Genomic DNA, 24,406 nt, shown 5'->3' with positions numbered 1-24,406 from the left:
GTCTCTCCTCATAGGGTTTGTGTTCCAGGCCCCTCACCAGCCTTGTTGCCCTTCTCTGGACACGCTCCAGCACCTCAGCATCTTTCTTAAGTTGAGTGGCCCAGAACTGGACACAGCACTCAAGGTGTGGCCTGACCAGCTCTGAGTACAGGGGAAGAATAACCTCCCTGGTGCTGCTAGTCACACTATTCCTGATACAGGTCAGGATGCCATTGGCCTTCTTGGCCACCTGGGCACACTGCTGGCTCATCTTCAGTCACTGTCAACCAGTACCCCCAGGTCCCTTTCCTCCTGGCTGCTCTCCAGCCACTCATTCCCCAGCCTGTAGCACTGCTTGCGGTTGTTGTGGCCAAAGTGCAGAACTCAGCACCTGGCCTTGTTAAAACTCGTGGCATTGGACTGTGCCCATCTATCCAGCCTGTCCACGTCCCTCTGCAGAGCCCTCCTGCCCTCTAACAGATCCACACCTGCTCCCAACTTGGTGTCATCTGCAAACCTACTGATGCTGGAGTCAATCCCCTGGTCCAGATCATCAGTAAAGATATTGAACAGGACTGGGCCCAGCACTGATCCCTGGGGCACACCACTAGTGACAGCTGCCAACTGGATGTGGCTCCATTCACCACCACTCTCTGGACCCAGCCCTCCAGCCAGTTCTAAACCCAGCACAGAGTGCCCCTGTTCACACCATGGACTGCAAGCTTGGCCAGGAATTTGCTGTGGCCTTGCTGAAGTCCAGGTAGACTACATCCACAGCCTTCCCCACATCCACCAGGCAGGGCATCTGGTCATAAAAATAGATGAGGTTGGTCAAGCAGGACCTGCCCCTCCTAAATCCATGCTGGCTGGGTCTGATCCCAGGGCCATCCTGTAGGTGCCCTGTGATTGCACTCATGATCATAGAATCAAGCAGGTTGGAAGAGACCTCCAAGATCATCCAGCCCAACCTAGCACCCAGCCCCGGCCAATCAACCAGACCATGGCACTAAGTGCCCCAGCCAGGCCTGGCTTCAACACCTCTTGCACAGCACTGAGGTCAGGCTGACAGGTCTGTAATTTCCCAGGTCTTCCTTCTGACCCTTGCGGATGGGCACCACACTGGCCAGATTCCAGCCTTCAGGGACCTCTCCACTGAGCCAGGACTGCTGTTAAATGATAGAGTGGTTTGGACAGCTCATCTGCCAGCTCTCTCAGCACCCTAAGATGTATCCCATCTGGTCCCATAGAATTTTGAGGATCCAAGAGGTTCATCAGATCCTTAACTGCTTCCCCCTGGATTACAGGGGGATCATTCTGCTCCCTGACCCCACCTACCAGCTCAGGAGGCCAGATGACCTGAAGTCAGCCTGCCTTACTGTTGAAAATTGAGACAAAGTTGTTAAGCATCTCTGTCTTTTTCTCCTCTGTAGTTATCACATTCCCCTCCTTGCCCCATAAAGAGTGGAGGTTATCCTTGCCCCCCTTTTTGCCGTTAATATATTTATAGAAACACTTTTTATTATCATTCACAGCAGTGGCCAGTCAAACTTCCAACTTGGCTTTTGCCTCTCTGGTTTTCTTCCTACATTACCTGGCAGCATCCTTAATGTTTTTCCGGAGTTACCTCCTTCTCTTTCCAAAGGTGATATGCCCTCTTGTTTCCCATGATTCCTGCAGCACTCCCTTGCCCATCCAGGCTGCCTAATTTCTCTGCCAGCTCCGCTTTCAGCACATCTGCACAGCCTGTTCCTGTGCCTTCAAGATTTCTTTCTGACCTTCCTGGACCTCTTTGTTTTTAAGGGCTTTTTCTCAAGGTACCCTTTGAGTTAGTTCTTTGAATAAGCTGAAGTCTGCCCTCTGGAAGTCCAGTGTGGACATCCTGTTGATCATAGAATCATAGAATCATCCAGGTTGGAAGAGACCTCCAAGATCATCCAGTCCAACCTATCACCCTGCCCTATCCAATCAACTAGACCATGGCACTAAGTGCCTCATCCAGGCTTTTCTTGAAGACCCCCAGGGACGGTGCCTCCACCACCTCCCTGGGCAGCCCATTCCAATGGGAAATCACTCTCTCTGTGCCCCTCTTAGCTTCACTGCATATTGAAAACTTTATTACTTTATGGTCAGTGCACCCCAGACAGATTCTGAGATAGAAGATGATCCCAATTATTTAATATTTATTATCTCAAGAGAAATGCTAGGTCCTATTCTGGCCTAAGCTGTTGCAGCTTAATTGACAGAGAGAGTGATTTGTCATTGGAATGGGCTGCCCAGGGAGGTGGTGGAGTCACCATCCCTGGAGGTGTTCAAGCAAAGCCTGGATGAGGCACTTAGTGCCATGGTCTAGTTGACTGGATAGGGTGTCCAATATTTGTGGTTTGTATTAGGGATTAGGATAATCAGACCTCAGTTCTGGACAGCTTTAATGAACAAAAAAGTATGTCAGCACCTTATGTTTCAATTTTTATTGAACACAAACCCTATGAGGAGAGGCTGAGGGAGCTGGAGTTGCTTAGCCTGGAGAAGAGGAGGCTCAGGGCTGACCTCATTGCTGTCTACAACTACCTGAAGGGACACTGTAGCCAGGTGGAGGTTGGTCTCTTCTCCCAGGCAACCAGCAGTAGAACAAGGGGACACAGTCTCAAATTGTGCTGGGGGAAGTATAGGCTGGATGTTAGGAGGAAGTTTTTCCCAGAGAGAGTGATTGGTATTGGAATGGGCTGCCCAGGGAGGTGGTGGAGTCGCTGTCCCTGGAGGTGTTCAAGGAAAGCCTGGCTGAGGCACTTAGTGCCATGGTCTAGATGATTGGCTAGGACTGGGTGCTAGGTTAGCCTGGATGATGCTGGAGGTCTCTTCCAGCCTGGCTGATCCTATGATTCTGTGATTCTATTTTCCTTTTGAACAGTGGCTCTTTCATTTATGTGAGTGTGCTAGTTTGAAGCTAGATGGAATGTTTTGGTGAGAAGAACCAGATTACGGGCTGTGAAAAGGAAACAATGGTGATGTCTACTTCACTCATAGGCTTGCTGAGATGTATAAGAACAAGAACACAAACATAAATAACACAGTCGCTGTCTGAGCTTTGGGCTGAACTTCTCTCTCTCTCTCTAACCTAAATAGCTGTCTGTGTGACTAATCCACCTGCTTCCTAACTCTCCTTGGCTGACCCTCAAAACTACCTTAAACATAAGGCAAGATCTGGGGTAAGGTAGAGGAGTGAGGAGTGGGAGGAAAGGTGGAAGGGCGGTTGGGAGCCCCTCCTGGGCACTCAGGTTTCTGGGAGAGTTGTGTTTCTGTACTACCTTTTACCTTGTCTATTTCTGTCTATAACTGTATATACTGTAAATACCTGCTTGTATATTGTGCTAAGTTGTAAATATAAGCTTCATCCAATTTCCAGAGCTGCTGAGTCTAGTCTGGGTGATTTCCAAAGTGTGTGGGGGGGAGGTAACACCCAAACCATCACAGTGAGTGTCCTTTTCCTTTTCGTAACAGAAGTACCATTTTTACTTCTCTCCACTTCTTAGGGAAAAAAATGTTTCAGAGATAACAGGCTCCCATATAATTTGTGGTGTGAACTTTATTGTCTTTGATGACCAAAATTCATTATTTAATGTGTCCTTTCTGCTTTGCAGCCCACATTCTTATCTCCTTGCTGAAGTTCACATGAATCATTAGTAAGATTCTCATTTTTCCAAACAAAAAAAAATCTAAGAAGCTACTGAATACTTCATCCTTCTCTGCATCATCTACTACTTGGAGAGTAAATAGTATAAAGCCTTACTAGACCTATGCTCTCCTTTGTTTTGTTTTTGATTTAAGAAAAAAAAAGCAAACATATTTGGAGGAGTCCTTTTTTATTGCTATTATATAACTCACGAAGGGAAACATTTTTTCCCAACTCTGTTTTTTATTCATATGAGTTTATAACATTCTTTATCCCTTGCCACAGCCATGCCCTCTAGTTCCCGCTTTGTAGGATTCTTTATTGATTTTCAAGTCTTTAAAGGCCTCTGAGGTAATCATAACAATATCTTCATTTCTTTTCTTCAGGAGGATGGTCTTTGTTTCAGTAACTTTCAGATCTTCTTCTCACGTGTATCTCTGGGCTTATCCCAGGAAATTGTACCTTATACCTTCATGAGTTTGACACAGGCTGGAGTTGTTGATGGCAAGAAAATGTGACAGGATCAAAAGAATCACAAAATCATTTTGCTTGGGAAGGACCACAGGAGATCAGTAGTCCACTTCCCTGCCTAAAGCAGAGTGAACAAGGAAAACCAGACTAAGTTATTTAAGTTATTCAGGTTTTGGTTTGTTTTGTTATAAGTTGGATCTTCAAAAACCCTTAAGGCTAGAGATTCCACAGCCTTTGTGAACCACCTTTTCTAGTACTTGACTGCCCAGATGTTGGAAAATCTTCTTACTGTACCTAGTTGGAATTTTTCTTCTTACAGTTTATGACCATAGTTTCTTGCCCTCATGCTGTAAATAGATGCCTAACTCCATCTTCTTGATAACCTACTCATAGTTACTGGCAGTCTGCAGTTAGGTCTAGCTCCATCCTGAACAAGCTCTACTTCCTCAGCCTCTTCTTGGAGGTCAAGTGCTCAATCTCATGACATTTTTGGTGGCCTTATGTTAGACTTGATCTGGTTTATCTGCCTTTCTGTTTAGAGATCTGCCAACTTTCCAGAGCATATTTCCCCCCTCAGCACTGTTTCCCATAAAATCATACTGCTCATCTTCCTGAACAAACTGAAATCTGCTTGCCACAAGTCCAGGCTCTGTGCTATGCTCCTTGCCTTCCTCAGCCCCTTCAGGTGCTTCAATCCCCCTATTTCATTCTCACTACAGCCAGGGTTGCCACCGAGCATCCCATCCCTAATCAGTTCTTCCTTCCTAGTGAATACCAGATCCAGCTACTCATAGAATCATAGAATCATAGATTCAACCAGGTTGGAACAGACCTCCAAGATCATCCAGTCCAACCTAGCACCCAGCCCTATCCAGTCAACTACACCATGGCACTGAGTGCCTCATCCAGTCTTTTCTTGAAGACCTCCAGGGACAGTGTCTCCACCACCTCCCTGGGCAGCCCATTCCAATGCCAATCACTCTCTCTGTGAAGAACTTCCTCCTAACATCCAGCCTATACTTCCCCTGGTACAACTTGAGACTATGTCCCCTGACTCAGCCAGAGACCTGACAACCTCCAGAAATCTTTGGATTGCTTGCATCTAATTGTGTTCCTCTTCCAGCACATGTCAAGGGTATTAAAGTTCCTAATAAGAAAAAAAGGATCTGTGATACAGAAACTTCTGTGGTTCTAATGATACTGACAGAAAACATATTTCTCTCATATTTACTGACAAGCATCACTGGAAAGTCAAAATAGCCTTTTGTTTACAGTTGGGCATGTTACAGTTTATATCTGGTCCTGGAAGGCATTGTTAGCCTAAGTGTTTAAAAATAAAGTCTACAGACTCTAGCTCATCTAAATGCTCGTACCATTTTATTCTGCTTAAATAAAGGCATGTATTCATCATCTTGGCAAGCTGAAAATGAAATCATTATCTGAAGGATGTATAATATTGCTTGGGGAAATTTAAACCAATGTATGCAGTAAGCAAATATGTAGCAGCATCATAAAACATGTGTTTCATTTGTCAAATCGTTTAATCAAGGCCCATGCTTTAGATTTGGTTATAGCACAGATGAAAAGAGACCTGAGTTACTCAAGATCTTGTTCAGCATCAGGCTTTTTGAACATTCCCCTTTCTGTTTGCTCCTTGCTGGTAACAGCAGTGCCATTTTTGACAGGGTAACATATGGCCATTCCGTAGAGTTCCTGGAAGGAGACATCTAGGAAGATGACTAAGTTTGGGCTTTCCCAGATGCTCATATTTGAAAGCCTGTAAAAAGGAACAGCACCTATGCAAATGTACAACTGCTGTGAGCCAATGCAGCTAAATCAGATAGCTCACTCACAGGGGCAGCTGTACTTCCCTGGTGACTTGTTCTCTGTGAATACCTCGGGTTGCATGTTAAATTAATCTTACTGCAGGCAGTCTTTTGCTTGATGACAGTCAAAGTCAGAGGCAACCAGCAATAGAACAGGGGGACACAGTCTCAGGTTGTGCTGGGGGAGGTATAGGCTGGATGTTAGGAGGAAGTTGTTGGCAGAGAGAGTGATTGGCATTGGAATGGGTTGCACAGGGAGGTGGTGTGGCCTGACCAGTGTTGAGTCCAGGGGAAGCATAACCTCCCTTGTCCTACTGGCCACACTGTTCCTGATCCAGGCCAGGATGCCTGTCCAGGTCTGGCTGAATGGCAGCACAGCCTTCAGGTGTGTCAGCCACTCCTTCCAGTTTTGTGTCATCAACAGACTCCTTATTCTAAATTTGCCTGTTAAAGCTGATGAGCCAAACTACACCTACAAGATGCCCATTTTCCCTGACAATTAAAAACTGTTCACCAAGGGACTGGTTCATCTGTAGACATCTACAATGGAGGCATACACAGTAAATCCCAAGTCAGCACTTCCACATGTTAGCTATTGAGCTAACAGTTGGTCTCTTCTCCCATGTAGCAAGTGATAGGATGAGAAGAAACTACCTCAAGTTGCAACTGAAAGAGTTGTCAAGCACTGGAACAGGCTGCCCAGGGAAGTGGTTGTGTCACCATCCCTGGGGGGATTTAAAAGACATAGAGACATGGTGCTTAGGGACGTGGTGTAGTGTTGAACTTGTCAGTACTAGGTTAATGTTGGACTTGATGAGCTTAAAGGTCTCTTCCAACCAAAATGCTGTGATTCTAAAAGTTTGATGTCTCAGGAATCACAGAATGGAATATTTTAAGTTACAGAGGACCTCTGGAAATTTCTTGCTTTGACCTAGTAGTCATAGCCAGGCTGGCTATGCAGTTAAATGAGGTTGCTAAAGGCCTTCTTCATTATTTAGTTTCTCATCTTGCTTTGCTTTTGCAGATTTTCTTGTGAGGTAAGGTGTACAAGCAAAGCCCCAGAAATTGCAGTCACCAAGCACCCCTTCCTGTGCTCTTGCTGTAGGTTGCAGAAGAGTAATGACATTCAGCACAAGATGAATGAATCACAACTTGTTTTAAGATCACTTATTGGGGATTGTCTGTCTACTTTTCATCCCTAATTAAAATGCAAAGGTTTAGAGAGATCAGAGCTCTGCTGTCTCATATTTGATTACAGGCATTAGGGAGCAGCCACCTCTGGGCTTCATGAAACAGCATTTGGGAGCTGTGGGTAGAGAACAAATATTATGATCAAAGGAGGGGAAATAGGAATGGTCAGAAGAGAGAGGGAAAATGCACACACACAAAATAATTGAAGAGCAAAGAGTAAGAATCTCTTTCCTGTACAAATCTTAGGGGAAAGTAGATATAATTCCCCAAGCAGAAGCTGAAATTGGGGGGAAAGTGGATTTTACAAAGGAGAAATTACACTTACAGAATGAGGTCAAATGGAGGAGCAGCTCCAAATCAATTCTGCAGGTATTCTTGTTGCTGCAAACAGTAAGAAAAGAATACAGGAGTAATATAACAGACTCTCAAAGGCAGCATAGTCAAAATCCAGCTACATGTTAAATCTCTCTCCTTTTTGTTTTTTTTTGGTGCCTTGTTGAGAGGCAGTGGAGCAAGGTCTGGTGTCACTGATGTGAGTGAATCCTGGTCCATTCTTCACAGGTGGAATGGCACATTGTCCACTGCACTGCAAGGTCACTGAGTTCTGTCAAAAGACCAGAGATCTCAAGTCAAGAAGTCACTAACAGAGTTTGACAACATATGATTAATTTATCTCAACACAGCCACTTCATTTCTGGGTTTTGTTGGTGGAACATTTGGTAGGACTAGGAGAAACAGGTGCAACATATATTAGTGTGCTCAAAGGCTTTCACAGATCAGAGTTTGTAGACAAAATGGGTAAGAAATCTTTTGCTGAGTGGGCTAATGCCTTTAGGAAAATGCTAAGGTATGTATATTTCTTATTTAAGGTAGCACCTGGGTGTTATCTGCACTGGACTTCTGCATCACCTCCCTGTTCTCTGGATATCATGCGTAACTCAAAGATCTCTCCCTCCCCTCTCCTCTCATCTCATTTCGTCTCATCTCCCTCTCCCTCTCATCTCCCTCTCCCTCTCATCTTCCTCTCCCCCCTCTCCCTCTCCCTCTCCTCTTCTTAAGACTACTAAGGGAGGGTAACAAACACACGAGAGACATTGCCAGAAGTTTGAATATTGACAGGGATCTAGGCAACTTGATCTAATTGAGGGTGCCTGTGGTAGTTTGGGTACTACCCGCCCCCCCACACTTTAGAAATACCCAGACTAGACTCAGTCGGGCTCTGGGAATACAAATGAAGCTATTTATTTACAGCTAGCACAATATACAAGCAGGTATTTACAGTATATACAGTTATAGACAGAAATAGACAAGGTAAAAGGTAATACAGAAACACAACTCCCCTCCCAGAAACCTGAGTCCCCAGGAGGGGCTCTCAACCATCCCTGCCCCTTCCCCCTGCCCCTCTCAACCTTACCCCAGTCCTAAAGAAGAATAGAGGTTCAGCCAAGAGGTTAGGAAGCAAAGGTGAGTGGCAGGAGAGGTTAGGGAAATGCAGCTCAGTCAAAGCCCAGCCCGAGAGTGAAGGCAAAATGGTGAAAGTGTTATCTAATGTTTTCCCTTCTTGTTCCCATACCTCTCAGTGAGACTCTGAGGGGAGCAGACATCACCATTGTTTTCCTTTCACAGCCTATGATCTAATTTTTCTCACCAAAACATTCTACCCTGCTTCAAACTAGCACAGTGCCCCTGATTACTGCATAGAGGGTTGGACTGGATGACCTTTGGAGGTCCCGTCCAATCCAGACCATTCTATGATTTCATGAACCTGTGATTCTATGATTCTATTATCATCTTACTATTTTATGTAATTTAAAAGGCATAATAGAAAATAATAACAGTCAGAAGAAAGCTCATTCAATATTTTAATGAAATCTACAAAGAATAAATAAGTTTCAGGCTAGAGGCCATTGTCCAATTGGCTATTAGCATTAATTTGCATAAATCTTTGTAATTTAGATGAGCTACCAACGTGTAGACATTATACACATGAAATTGTGCATATTCCCTTTCCTGAATCTACATAAACCATTTTCACAAAGTTGAGTGTTTGGGGAAGTAAGGAAGAGTAAAAGATCAAATTTTTAGAAGTTCATCTTTTCCTTGCATCTTGCTTTCCTCAAATATAAACTGGGTAGACATGCTGCAACCCAAAAACTATTTCATGAGCTTTAAGAGACATCTGAAAGATGAAGATGTACAGGTACAGTTCTTGAAAAGTCCCCTGGTGCTGTGTGCAGTCATTATTATTTGCTTCTTTGCTTTACCATATCAAGCTAGCAGATCCAGGAAATGTCACTGCGAGGCACCAGCCTATGGAATACAGGTAGCTTGTAACTAAAACCTGCAAGAGTAAGTAGGATGCTTATGAGGCCAGTTGAAACCAAAGCATGGCATCATAGAATCATAGAATGCATTGTGTTGGAAAGGAAATTGGAAGGTCATCCAGCCCAACCCACCTGCAGTAGTAGGGACATCTTTGTCTAGATCAGGTTACTCAGAGCCCAGTCAATCCTGACCTTGAATATCTCCAAGGGTGGGGTTTCCCACACCTCCTGGGGCAACCTGGTCCAGTGTTTCACTTCTCTCATAGTAAAGAACTGCTTCCTGATCTCCAACCTAAATCTACCTTTCTCTAGTTTAAAAAGCATTGTACCTTGTCCTATTGCTGCATGCCCTTGTAAACAGTCCCTCCCCACCTTTCTTGTAAGCCTCTTCCCATACTGGAAGGCTGCTAAAATGTCTTTCTGGAGCCTTCTTGTCTCCAGGCTGAGCAATCCCAACTCTCTCAGCCTGTCAACACCCCTGACACTCTCAGCCAACTCTCTAAACCAAATCTCTCAGCAGAGATATTGCATACATGAAAAAATGTACAATATATTTCTAAATCAATAGACATACATTTACGATGTTTAGGTATAAAGTCCGAGACTAAAATGGAGTTAAGTTGTACTTGGCCTTTCTATGATTAAAATGACTACTTTTCCTAGCCTGAAATGCTCATATATCACTAATAAAATGATTAGATGTTCCAGAGTAGAAGTTAAATCCAGTAATTGTCTTGTTAGAAATACAGGTTTCAGAGAAATGAGTGCCAATACATATTGATTCTGATGGAAAATACCCAAAATCTACCATGTAATTGCTACAAAAATAGGCAGTTCAGAAGCAAAGCATCCTCAGCTTATGACTCATCTGTGTCCTTTAAGAGGTCAGGGTGTGTGGGACAGAATTGTCCGTGGGTTTTGTTTCTTCTTAGCAGGAATGGAGCCACAGGACATGACCAACTGACGCAACAACACAAATAATCTCCCAGACTTCATTAACAATTACATACTACAAAGAGACAATGTCAGAAGAGAAGAAAAGCCACTGAAACCTGAAAGAGTCAGATCACAAAAGCCAGCACACAAATGTCATTGTAACTTTCTGCTCCAGCTTGATTTGCTATATTTCATTAGTATTACAGCACTTTCAGAAGGAAACACTCCAATGAATAGCTGGACACCAAAGCAGACTTTATGACTCTGTTGATATGCTAATATTGGGCAGATATGCTAAGTAAAAGTGATGATGAAAACTTACCACTTGCCTAAAAGTATGTATGCAGTTGAAGTGTGGTCTAATGTAACTTACATAGGGCATAATTCACACGTTTCTTTGACAAGTGTGGAAGATTTTATGTTCTCTGGTAGCCTTTCATACAATACCACCTTGAAATGGGAAGACCACTAATCAAGCTTCAGTGGCTACCTCCTTTTTCTTCTTCCACTTAGTGTCTGAAATACAGGCGACTCACATGAACGTGCCATAAGCTCAGGAAATGAATGGGTGATTAATTTTACACCATGTTATTTCAATTAGCATTTATGACCTCCTAGTTATAAAGCCACCAGGCCTGAGCTGAACATTGGACATCTTTGCTAAGATTAAGCTGTCATGTTCAGTATATGATTAATAGATTTCAGTGAGTAAAAGTGCTGGACATGCTGGAAAACAGTTGGGTTTATGTAATCTCTATGAGACCAGGATGTCTTCTATGAATCCAAGCCATGAACATTTACAACTAAATATTGAAAAATATGTTAAGTAGCAATATAATTGTTAAATATATTCTATTAATGATGTGTGGTAACACATGCAATAGCAAGGAGGCCTGCATAGTTCACAGGACCACAGGATCACAGGATGTTAGGGGTTGGAAAGGACCTCCACACATCATTGAGTCCAACCCCCCTGCCAGAGCAGGACCATAGAATCTAGTGTAGGCTGCACAGGAATGAATCCAGATGAGTCTTGAAAGTCTACAGAGAAAAAGACTCCACAACCTCTCTGGGCAGCATCTTCCACTGCTCCATGACCCTTACAGCAAAGTTCTTCCTCATGTTGAGGTAGAACCTCCTGTGCTGTACTTTATACCCATTGCCCCTTATCCTGTCACAAGACACAACTGAGAAGAGTTTGTCCCCTCCCTCTTGACCCCCAGCCCTCATATATTTATAAACATTGATTAGATCCCCTCTTAATCTTCTCTTTACCAAGCCAAAAATGCCCAGGTACCCCAGCCTCTTCTCATAGGGTAGTGCTCTACCCCCTTAATCATCTTCTCAGCCCTCCATTGAACTCTTTCAAGTAGATCCCTGTCCCTCCTGAACCGAGGAGCCCCAAACTGAACATAATGTTCCAGGTGAGGTCTCGCCAAGACAGAGTAGAGGGGGAAGAGATCCTCCCTCAACCTGCTGGTCACACTCCTCTTAATGCACCCCAGGATCCCACTGACCTTCTTGGCCACCAGGACACATTGCTGTCCCATGGATAGCTTGTTATCCACCAGGACTCCCAAGTTCTTCAGCACAGGACTGCTTTCCAGCAGATCACCTCTCAGTCTGTACTGACACAGTTCACTGGTCCTTCCCAGGTACAGGACTCTGCACTTATCCTTGTTGAACATCATTAGGTTCCTCTGTGCCCAGCTCTCCAGTCCAAGTCTCACTGAATGGTTGCAGAGTCTTCAGGTGTGTCAGCCAAGCCTCCCAGTTTGGTTTCATCATCAAACTTGCTGAGCATATTCTGTCTCCTCATCAATGTCATTGATGAAGACATTGAACAGGACCAGACCCAGCACTGATCCTTGGGCAACTCCACTAGTTACAAATTTCCATCCTGACTTGGCACTGTTGATCACCACTCTGTGCTCTGTTGTTTAACCAGTTTTTAATCCATTCAGTTACAGCATCATAGGATGCTATCAGATTAGTCAAGCATGATTTCCCCTTGGTAATCCATGATTATCCAAGAGGCATTTAGTGCCATGGTCTAGTTGACTGGATAGGACTGGAGGATAGGTTGGCCTGGATGATCTTGGAGGTCTCTTCCAAACTGGTTGATTCTATGATTCTATGATAAGACCATCTTCTTCTCTCCTTCCCCTCTCTTCTCTTCTCTTCTCTTCTCTTCTCTTCTCTTCTCTTCTCTTCTCTTCTCTTCTCTTCTCTTCTCTTCTCTTCTCTTCTCTTCTCTTCTCTTCTCTTCTCTTCTCTTCTCTTCTCTTCTCTTCTCTTCTCTTCTCTTCTCTTCTCTTCTCTTCTCTTCTCTTCTCTTCTCTCCTTCCCTCCTTCTCCTTCTCCTTCTCCTTCTCCTTCTCCTTCTCCTTCTCCTTCTCCTTCTCCTTCTCCTTCTCCTTCTCCTTCTCCTTCTCCTTCTCCTTCTCTTCTATTTAAGATTGCTGCTGAAATCTCAAAAAGACTTCCAATATATTAGTACCATGGTATATTTTTCCTTAGCCCATATAAAAGAAAAATGGAGGGGAGAGAAGAGGGCATTCACAAACACAAAATAACCACTTTTGCAGAAAAACATTAATATTAGGAATATAAAGACACAGAACAAAATAATATTTCTCTATCTTTATATTCCAGATTTTCCAGGAATTATAAATGTCCAAATGACATGGGATTCAACAAGAAAAATTGGATGATATGAGCCCACAAGCATAAAAGTAGTCAAGAATTGCACATTATGCCAAATAAACCTCAGTATTCCACCACAATTGGGTCTGGCATTTCACCGCAGCAACCCTACAATGATAGCAAAGAACTTATTCTTCCTGCATATAAACAGGATGTACATATTCTTCTTCTGTATCTGCTGAAACTCTCAATTTCAGTGGAAAACATGTTTTGTAATTTATTTGTGAGACTGCACAAACATTTACTTGCAATTACAATGCTTGGCTTCCAAGACTGATTTGAAACGCATGCCAAACGTTCTCTGAGGAAACAGGAGAATGGAAAGAGCCAGGAGAATGTAAGAACTGTTCTTTAAAGTGTAAGACTCTAAAAAGCATTCCTTGAGCATGTTGAGATTCTTTGGTGTATCACATTTGTTCAGTAGAAGTCTCCAAGGGAAGATGTCTGTCTCTTACAGACTGTGGTGCTGTAGCACTTACAGCAACTCCATGAGTTCCACTTTGAACAGTCAATAGCACAGGTTGCCTTATTTAAATGTCTTAAGGTGCACTTCTGAATAGCCTTCCCTTGTCTTCTTCAAGCAATTATAGTGCTGCTGAAATGAGAATTGTCAAATATATTGGGATAGAAAATGATCAGTAAGTTACTCCAAAATGTTTCTGGGCAATAATATTATTTTCCATTGGGAATCTATTTTAGTGATAATCAGTGACCTCATATTGAAGCTCCTAAGTCAAAAACCTGTCAAGATATCCATATCACAAACATGATGGTAGATGTTTGTGTCACTAGATTAGTACATAAGAGAGGCACAAATGACATAATAGAGTGTTATATTGTTACATTAGAGCCACTGGGATGATCAGAGGGCTGGAGCATCTCTCCTATGAGGACAGACTGAAAGAGTTGGGGCTGTTGAGTCTGGAGAAGAGGAGGCTCCAAGGTGACCTTCTTGTGGCCTTCCAGTGTCTGAAGGGGGCCTACAAAAAATCTGGGGAGAGACTTTTCAGGATATCAGAGAGTGACAGGACTAGGGGGAATGGAGCAAAGCTGGAGGTGGGGAGATTCAGACTGGATGTGAGGAGGAAGTTCTTCACTATGAGAGTGGTGAGAGCCTGGAATGGGTTGTGCAGGGAGGTGGTTGAGGCCTCATCCCTGGAGGTGTTTAAGGAGAGGTTGGATGAGGCTGTGGCCAACCTGCTTGTGATGGTTTATTTTCCTTTCACAGCCTGTAATCTAGTTCTCACCAAAACATTCTATCCTGCTTCAAACTAGCACACTGCTGTAGGGTAGGGTGTCCCTGCCCATGGCAGAGGGGCTGGAACTAGATGATCCTTGTGGTCCCTTCCAACCCTGACTGATTCTATGATTCTATGATTGTAGGATGAATAGAATAAGGTCAATATAGTTTATTGTTGTTTAGCTTTTGGTTTCTTTCTTGAAAATATAAATGCTTCTAGTCTGCAGACAGTAAGGGATGAGAAGAATTTAGGTGGGGCATGAAACTGAATAGAGCAGCCAACTTTAATTGAGTTAAGGAAAAATATTTGGGATGAAAACCAGTGAAAATAAATTCTAACAAGAACAAGAAAGTGCAGTAAATGGTAACTCCTTAATAACTCCTAATAACTCATTAACTCCTAAGTGTTCAGTCCTTTTCTGCTATGGGCAGAAAGAATCAGTCATGCTTTAGCTCAGTGAGGTGTTACAGATTTATTCTCTCTCTAAGAGCCATGTATCTATTTTCATCATGTGTGGCATTTTGGTCTGTGTATCTGACTGCTCAGAATGGGGAGCAGTGAAAAAAAATGTATGCTGTTCAAAGACCATAATAAAACCAATGTAGAGACCCTTTTTGGAGCAGTCATTCCATACAGACGCAGAGAAGCTAGAAATAGAATAGCTGGGATAGAAAGATGAGATCAAGAAGGCTAAGGCACAGCTAGAACTGAAACTGACATGAGATGCAAGGAAAGGCTTCTACAGGCATATTAACCAGCAAAGAAAGGTTAAAGAAAGCATTAGTCCTCTTATGAGTGAGAATGGTGTCTACAGCTGAGGAGAAAGCTGAAATACTCAATAACTTTTTTGCTTCAGTCTTCACTGGCAATCTTGCTTCATCCCCCTCTTGAGTTGATTTACCACTAGGTGTGGACCAGTGGGGTAAACTCCCTCCCACCATAAGGGAAGACCAAGTTCAGGACCACTGATGAACCTTAACATACACAAATCAATGGGACCTGATGAGATGTGTCCCAGAGTTCTGAAGGAGTTGGCTAATGTAGTTGCAAAGCTACTTTCCATAACATGTGAAACATCCTGGCAGTGAAGTGAAGTCACAGTATCACAGTATCACCAAGGTTGGAAGAGACCTCACAGATCATCAAGTCCAACCCTTTACCACAGAGCCCAAGGCTAGACCATGGCACCAAGTGCCACATCCAACCTTGCCTTGAACTGCCCCAGGGACGACGACTCCACCACCTCCCCAGGCAGCCCATTCCAGTGCCCAATGACTCTCTCAGTGAAGAACTTTCTCCTCACCTCGAGCCGAAATTTCCCCTGGCGCAGCCTGAGGCTGTGTCCTCTTGTTCTGGAGCTGGCCACCTGAGAGAAGAGAGCAACCTCCTCCTGGCCACAACCACCCCTCAGGTAGTTGTAGACAGCAATAAGGTCACCCCTGAGCCTCCTCTTCTCCAGGCTAAACAACCCCAGCTCCCTAAGCCTCTCCTCGTAGGGCTTGTGCTCGAGGCCTCTCACCAGCCTCGTCGCCCTTCTCTGGACACGCTCAAGCATCTCAGTGTCCTTCCTAAACTGGGGGGCCCAGAACTGAACGCAGTACTCGAGGTGTGGTCTGACCAGTGCAGAGTACAGGGGCAGAATGACCTCCCTGCTCCTGCTGACCACACCATTCTTGATGCAGGCCAGGATGCCACTGGCTCTCTTGGCCACCTGGGCACACTGCTGGCTCATGTTCAGGCGGGTATCAATCAGCACCCCCAGATCCCTCTCTGTTTGGCTGCTCTCCAGCCACTCCGACCCCAGCCTGTATCTCTGCATGGGGTTGTTGTGGCCAAAGTGCAGCACCCTGCACTTTGAGCTATTGAACCCCATCCCATTGGCCTCTGCCCATCTGTCCTTGGAGACAGGAAGAAGGGAAACATTACAACAATTTGTGAAAGACTGAAAATGAGGACTCTGGAAATTACTGATCTGTAAGCCTCACCTATGTGCCTGGGAAGATCGTAGAACAGATTGTCCTGGAAGCTATAGTGGAACACACAGAGGACAGGGACATGATTTGAGACAACCAGTGTGGCTTCACCAAGGTCTGACCAACCTGTTGGCTTTTTAGGATGGCATAACTGCATCAGTGCACAAGGGAAGACCAAGAGATGTCATCTATCTGGACTTTTGTAAAGCCTTTGGTGCAGTCCTCGGCAACATCCTCCTCCCTAAACTGGAGAGATATGGAATTGCTGGGTGCATTCAGAAACTCATTGGATGACTGCATACAAAGGGTAGTGGTCAGTGGATCAGTGTCCAGAGGAAGATGGGTGGCAAGTGGTGTGTCATGGAGGGGATTTCTCTGTTCCTCCTCTGTTAGGGGGAGGTGAGAAATTAATTTGAGGCAGTTTTGATTTTTTATAAAATTATTTATTAAAATTAATATTTACAAATTTGTACCACCCCCAACCACTATGAAATCAGGTTCGTTTGCAAGTTTATGAAAACAGCTTGGGATATATTTACAGGGATTGATTATTAAATGGAAATATCAAATTATCAACAACTATAGACAGAGAGAAAGATTCCCTTAGGCTTAATGCCTCTTAACAACTATACTGCCTGCCCTGTAGGGGCTGAAACTGTGTGTGCTCTTAAGATAGAGATAACTTATATTACAAAGGAATTAAAGATTGCTTAGATGTGTTGCTCTTAGGTATTAATCATTAATCACCCTCCTGGGAACATGTCACAGTATGTGCCCAGTACTGGGGTCTTGGTGAAGCTGAAGTATGTCCTGGCTTGCAGGGGATAATAAGGGCTCCCAGTCTCTGGGGTAAATAGGATTTCTCTAACCTTCTCTCCTGGAGTGAAGTGGTCTCTGCCTCGGTGCTGCAGCTTCTGGATGCTGTGCATGTCCAGGGATGATCAGCTGGCAGGATTTCCAGGTGCAGGAGAAGGATCTGTTGGTGCAGCTTCTAACATGGTCTCACAGCTAGCAGGCTGTGTTCGTAGGTTTGCAGACAATCTGAGGGTCTGCTGGGCCTGGATCTTTCCAGACTTCCAGAACATCTGGCAAGCAGGGTCTATGCCAGGTTTCAGGGAGACTTAAGCTCCGTAGATAAATCAAGATAGCTCTAGGCTTAGGCAGGGGGCTCTCGGCTCCCCATATATGTATGAAATGCAGGCGTGCATGCGCTCTGCTTCTCAAAGGGTTCACAGACAGCTTAACTGCACCTTGAGATCAATGCAAGAGGCCTGTGCCTCAGTAATGCTTGCAAGGGAGTAAGGCCTGATCCTGTGTCTAGGCCATGCAAGCAGGTCAGGGCAGCAGGGTGCTACTATCAGAGCTGAGATTGAGCCTCTAAGTCTGAATGCTCTGAATGCTCTAAACTTCTGAACAGTCTGAACCTCTGACCACGTGGTGCTCCTTTGCACCCCTCTTTATAGACTCTGAGCTGAGATTCGTGGCTCATTTGGACATCTAAAGTGACCAATCAGGCTGGCAGTAAGCCAAACCTTACCCCAATAGGCAGTAGCTGTTTGCCTGGATGCTCCCAATAGGGGATTACCTGGGCAGACCTCAGGAGTACACAGGCTGGTTGTGTGTGTGTTACACAACCTGTTTACTGCCTCGTGGGTCCTGGCAGAAAAACATGTCCAGGCATGCAGAGGCATAGAGAGGCCTCAGTTTTGGGGCTGCTGCCCCTCCACCACATGGTGTCCCTCAAGACTCTATATTGAGAACAGTGTCATTCAATGTCTTAATCAATGACAGACACTGGGACTGAGTTCACCCTCAGCAAGTTTGCAGGTGATATCAAGCTGAGTGGTGCAACTGATGTCTTCCAGAGGGACCTGGACAGGCTGGAGAGGTAGGCTGAGGAGAATCTCATGAGGTGCAGTAAGGCAAAGTGCAAGGTCCTGTACCTAGGTCAGGGCAACTCTTGATGTCAGTACAGACTGAGTAATGATGAAATTGAGAGCAGCCCAAAACACGACAGGACCTGCTGGAGTAGAGTAGAGCCACCAAGATGATCAGAGGACTAGAGTACCTTTCTTATGAAGACATGCTGAAAGATTTGAGGCTACTCAACCTGGAGAAGAGAAGCTCCAGAAAAAACCTTATAGCTACAATTCCATATCTGAAGGGGACCTACAGGAAAGCTGGGGAAGGACTGCTCAGAAGGGCTTGTAGCAACAGGACAAGGGACGATGGTATTAAACTGGAGCAGGATAGGTTTAGGATGGGTATAAGGAGGAAATTCTTTACAACTGGAATGTTAAGATGTAGGAACAGGTTGCACAGGAATGTGGTAGAGGCCTCATCCCTGGAGACATTCAAGATCAGACTCAGTATGACCCTAGGCAGCCTGATCTGGTTGGAGGGGTTCCTGATGCCTGTAGAGGGGTTGGACAAGATGACCTTTCGGGGTCTCTTCCAACACATTGCAACCTGAATCTGTGAAAGCAGGATGTCTGGGGCAAATATCTCAGGAGAAAATCTTTGTAAAGAGAAGCTGCATGTTGGAAAGGTGATAGAGCTCTTTACCCAGCAAGTCTCAGGAATAAACATTCATTACTAACAATAACATTTCCAGCCTGAGGCTTGCTGCTCTGTGCCTCTGATCCCCTTACAAAGGGAGTGAAAATAAATCTGCTGTTGCTCTCAGTTTCAGCCCAGGGGCCCCAAGGCTGGTGAGTGATAGAAATGGAGCAGTTTCAGCTTTTCAAACCATTTCTGGCTGGCATTGAATCTAGCTACAGTGTATGAGTAGGGTCATATGGGAATGCAAAGCCACAACATTGAACAGCTCTCCAAAGGATATACCTGGTGCGAAGTGTCCTTATTCCCTCCAGGATGATAATATGATGAGCTCTACATTTTCTCACTCCAACCGTGATTTCCTTCCTCCCTTTGTCACTCATAGAATAATGACATACTAGGGATTGAAAGGGACCTTCGGAGATCATCAAAGCCCAACACCCCTGCAAAGCATGACCACTTAGGTCAGGTCACACAGCAATGTGTCCATGCGGGTTTTGAAGATCTCTAGAGAAGGACACTCCACAACATCTCTGGGCAGCCTAATTCAGTGCTCTGACACCCTCACAGTAAAAAAAAACCAAACAAATTCTTGCCTTGAGGTGGAATTTCTTGTGATTGAGTTTGCATCCATTGCCACTTGTCCTATCACTGGGTATCACTGAAAAGAGACTGGCTCCATTTGTAGACACTGATAAGGTCCCCTCTCAGCCTTCCTTTCTCCACACTTAGCAGGCCCAGGTCTCAGTTTTTACTCATAAGAGATGCTCCAGTCCTTTAAGCATTCTCATAACGTTCTGTTGAACTCTCACAGTATCACAGTATCATCAGGGTTGGAAGAGACCTCAGAGATCATCAAGTCCAACCCTTCACCACAGAGCTCAAGGCTAGACCATGGCACCAAGTGCCACATCCAACCTTGCCTTGAGCAGCCCCAGGGACAGCGACTCCACCACCTCCCCGGGCAGCCCATTCCAGTGTCCAATGACTCTCTCAGTGAAGAACTTTCTCCTCACCTTGAGCCTAAATCTCCCCTGGCGCAGCCTGAGGCTGTGTCCTCTTGTTCTGGCGCTGGCCACCTGAGAGAAGAGAGCAACCTCCTCCTGGCCACAACCACCCCTCAGGTACTTCCTCATCTCTCTTGAACTGGAGACCCCAGAACTACACATAGTATTACAGATGTGATCTAACTAGGACTGAGTAAAGGGAGAGGACAACATCTCTCAACAAGCTGGACACACTCTTCTTAATGAGCCCAAGCATACTCATGGCCTTCTGTCACAGCCCTGCATCCTGAGCCAATCCTGGGAAGCAGAGGAGGTCATGCTAAGATTACGAAAATGTCCTTGGAGTAAGCATAGGTGAGCCAACACTAAATGGCTGATTAATTTGGTGTATTAGAGCCAGTGACAACACTTGGTAATGGACTGGAGCAAAGGGAAAATGAGAAGAAAAAGCAGAGGGAAAAGGAGAGGACAAAAGAGAGTGCAGGGGGAGAGAGTGAGGTTGTTAAGACATAAAGGAAAGATAACACTACCCATGGTTCCAACGAGGTTTCATGGACAAAATCCAAGTTCTTGGTGGCAGATGTTCGTTCCAGCAGGGTCTTCTGTGGTAAATACAACACATGTACCCTGGAAGTTCTGTTCCTTTTATACCCTTTTGGTAGTGGTGGTGGGGTAGGGGGCAAGCAGTCTCTCCAAATCACAAAGATGTGCATGTGTGAGGGCTACCTTTCAGTGGCACTGTTGCAGTGGTTTTAAAGAGGGAATTCCTGCCTCCAAGGAAATGATCTCTTTTCGTTGTTAATACATCTGCCCAGCCCAGTAGCTCTCCTCCAGAGTTATTAAGGCCACTAAAACCACTGCCCTGTCTATTTAGACCAGTATTGTCACACCTTCTCAGTAAAGGACTATCAATCCTGTCCTGCCACATGCATTGTTTTGAAACAACTTATTATTAATGAGGACTCCAAAGTCCTTCTCTGTGGAGCTACTGTCCAGCAGGTCAGCCTCTAACCTGTACTGATTTATGAAGTTATTCCTCCCCAGGTGCAGGACTTTGCTAAACTTCACTAGGTTTCTTTAGCCAGCTCCCCAGTCTGTCCAGGTCTCTGTGAATGGCAGCACAGCTTTCCAGTCTGTCAGTCACTCCCTCCCAGCAAATCTACCAACAGCACATCTGTCTCTTCATCTAGGTTGTTGATGAATATATTGAACAAGACTAGATCCAGCACTGACTACTGGAGAACACCACTAGCTACAGGTCTGCAGCTGGACTGTGTGCCATTGATCACAATCCTCTGGGCTGTCTTTTTCAGACATCAATCCATGTCACTTTCCCATGAGGATGTTATGGGAGACAGTGTCAAAGGCCTTACTAAAATCAAGAAAGACAGAATCTGCTGTTCTCATTGTATCTACCCATTCAGTGTAAGGTATCAGATTAGTCGAATGTGATGTCCCCTTGGTAAATCCATGTTGGCTGCTTCTGATAACCTTAAAGATTACCTTCAAACAAGCGATGGAGGTGAGGCTGACACTTCTATCATTTCCTGGATCCACCTTCTTACTCTTTTCGAAGGCTGGAGTGACACTGGCTTTGCTCCAGTCCTCAGGCACCTCTTCCATTCCCTATGATCTTTCAAAGATCATGGAAGTGGTAGGGCAACATCATCCATCACTCACAGGTGAATCCCTTTGGGACACATGGATTTATGCATGTTCAACTTGTTCAAATGACCACTAACCCAACTTGCCTTCTTCCAGGCTTTATCTCTTCTTACTTCCAGAGTTTGGGATTCCTGGGGGCAGGTGCTAGCAGTAAAGACTGAAGGAAAGGCAGTGTTCAGTAACTATGCCTTCTTTGCATCTTCAGCTACTGGGACTCTATTCAGCAGTAGGTCCAACATTTTCCCTGTTCTTCCTTTGGATGCTAATCTATTTGAAGAAGCCTTGCCTTTTACTTTCTTCACCAGCTTTAATTCTAACAGAGCCTTGGCCTTCCCTGTTGCATCTTTATACACCCTGACCACATTCCTATCATTGTCCCAGGTGACCATTCCCTTTTTCCAGGTACTGTGCACTTCTCTCTTCCACACGACCTTCCTCAATACTCAATCTATGGCTGCCAAAACTCCATCTTTTCAAACTTCTCAGTATCCTGTCTTCCCACAGCTACACTGTTCCTCCATTTCCCCTTACAGGCTTGCTCTCCTCCACCACTGCATTTCAATATTTTTCCCACTAGACAATGTTTCCATCAACAACCCTGTACAGCACATTTCACTCCATCCCATCTTCATTGACAATGAGTGAAGAGTATTCTCTTACCCTACTCCCCTTTCTCTGTTATAATCAGCACTGAGCAATAGCAGCCAGGAAGACAGACATACTCCTTCTCAAGAACCTAATTATCCTTCCTATGTCTTTTCCTAAAATGCAACACCAACTCACAAAGCAGTCTACTTTTTCATACATTTGGTTCACACTAAGACAGTAAACAGGACCTGTTGGTCTCCACCATTGTAAGGGGAAACAGAAAAACTTTGCACAATAAATAACCACTAGAATTCCCTTCATGAATTTGCACTTGTTTTAACTATTGAGGAGGCAACAAGAAGGTGTTGATGTGGTGGCAAAACCATCATCTGGGCAAACTGTATGCTCTTTGCAGGCAGAGAACAGTGCCAAACTAATGTAATGAAACAAACAAAAATATTCAAAGAGCTTTTTAATCATATCTGTAAGTCAAGTCATAATATTCATATTAGTGTACACAGAGACAAGAAAGAGTGCTAAGAGTTGTCCAGGAAATAAGTATCCCCAGACAATGCCAGTTGGTCTTTCCTGTTTGCATTCTGTTAATGGTAATACTGTGAGCTTTGCTGACAAGTCTGTTCTTAGTAATTTATATTAAATAATAATATTCCACCATAAACGCCTGTGATGCTTTGCAAGCAAGGGTCAAGGTATATTCCTTGCCTTGAAGACTTCCAGCTGTAAAGAATCAGACTGAATTGCAACAAAATTAGGACAGCAGTTGAAATTGAAAGCTTGAGTAAGGAGAGAGAGAGAGAGAGAGAGAGAGAGAGAGAGAGAGAGAGAGAGAGAGAAAGAAAGAAAGAAAGAAAGAAAGAAAGAAAGAAAGAAAGAAAGAAAGAAAGAAAGAAAGAAAGAAAGAAAGAAAGAAAGAAAGAAAGAAAGAAAGAAAGAAAGAAAGAAAGAGAGGAAGAGAAAGAAAGAAAGAAAGAAAGAAAGAAAGAAAGAAAGAAAGAAAGAAAGAAAGAAAGAACGAAAGAAAGGAAGAGAAAGAAAGAAAGAAAGAAAGAAAGAAAGAAAGAAAGAAAGAAAGAAAGAAAGAAAGAAAGAAAGAAAGAAAGAAAGAAAGAAAGAAAGAAAAAAAGAAAGAAAGAAAGGAGAGATGATATGTACAAGGATATTTTAGAGTACTTGAATCTTCTTTTAATCTAGCTTATTTCCCAGACAGTTTCTCAGTAGTCATCGGCCATCCACGTTTTCTATTCAAACCAGAGTGCTACTAATTACAATACTATTTATTGCCACAGCACCTAGAATAATATGCAGGGCTACATTTCCTGTTATAATCACCACACAAATATGGGACAAGATGGTAGAACAGATGTTTGCAGGAAGAAAAGGAGCATTACTCACAAGGTGCAGTGGGAGCTTGAAAATCCATGAAGTAGGCAAATTGCAGAAATAAAGAAAACTGAGAGAGAACTTCCAACTCTGGATGCAAGAGTTTACAATGGCTGTAGTTTAGCAGTGGGCACAGGCTGAATTATAGAACATCCTGATTAATAATGGGTTATTTTATCCAGCCTGTGGGTTCTGCATTGACATATGATTCCTTCCTCCAGTCCCTTGAAAAGGTCGTCTGTCGCTGTGGCACCTTCCTTCCATTGGCTGGAGCTTAACTCATGTCACTCCTCTACAGTGACCAGGAAGTGTTTTGCATGGATCCTCTGGCAAAGGATCCAAAGCTTCACCTGAGTCTCAGTAAATAAAATACCATTAGAGACGCATTTATGAACTCCTAGAGCATTCTCACCATGAAGAGAGTCCCTTATTGGTATCCAGGCTTTATGCACAAGTAGCAAATACAGTCTGAGGAAAAGGAGCATCGGTGGTGTTTTCCTGAATAAATCAAATGTACTCAATTATTAGGGAAAAATGAAACATTGTACCCTCATAAGAGCTGGTGCTAGCCAAACTCTTTTTAGACTAAATGCTTGAGTTTGTTTTTAATTTTGCCAAATCCTCAATATGGAGGCTTAGGGCCCCTGAATTCCATGGGAAATTCTGCCACTGACTGATATAACCTGAAAGTCAAAAGAAAGGCGAAGGCAATTAAAGATTGACCAATTTTCCATTACACCAGTAGCTGGCAGGATGACTAATTGTGTTGCAATATGTTTTCTTTTACTCCCTCTCGCCTGTTTTCTTACCCTTTGCTTAGATTGCAAACTCTTCTGGTCCATTGAGACAGGACTCATCTGACCAGATTC

At 44.1% G+C, this 24,406-nt stretch overlaps 1 pseudogene; it reads right to left on the bottom strand.

Annotated features, from left to right (window-relative positions):
- Window positions 1-24,406, bottom strand: part of LOC135173275 (uncharacterized) — a 150,718-nt pseudogene that overhangs the window by 35,408 nt on the left and 90,904 nt on the right.

This window comes from Pogoniulus pusillus, chromosome 3, assembly GCF_015220805.1.
Source record: "Pogoniulus pusillus isolate bPogPus1 chromosome 3, bPogPus1.pri, whole genome shotgun sequence".
Classification (NCBI taxonomy): domain Eukaryota; kingdom Metazoa; phylum Chordata; class Aves; order Piciformes; family Lybiidae; genus Pogoniulus; species Pogoniulus pusillus.
Note: the sequence above shows the minus strand (reverse complement) of the source record. Positions and strands in the feature narration are given on the sequence as shown.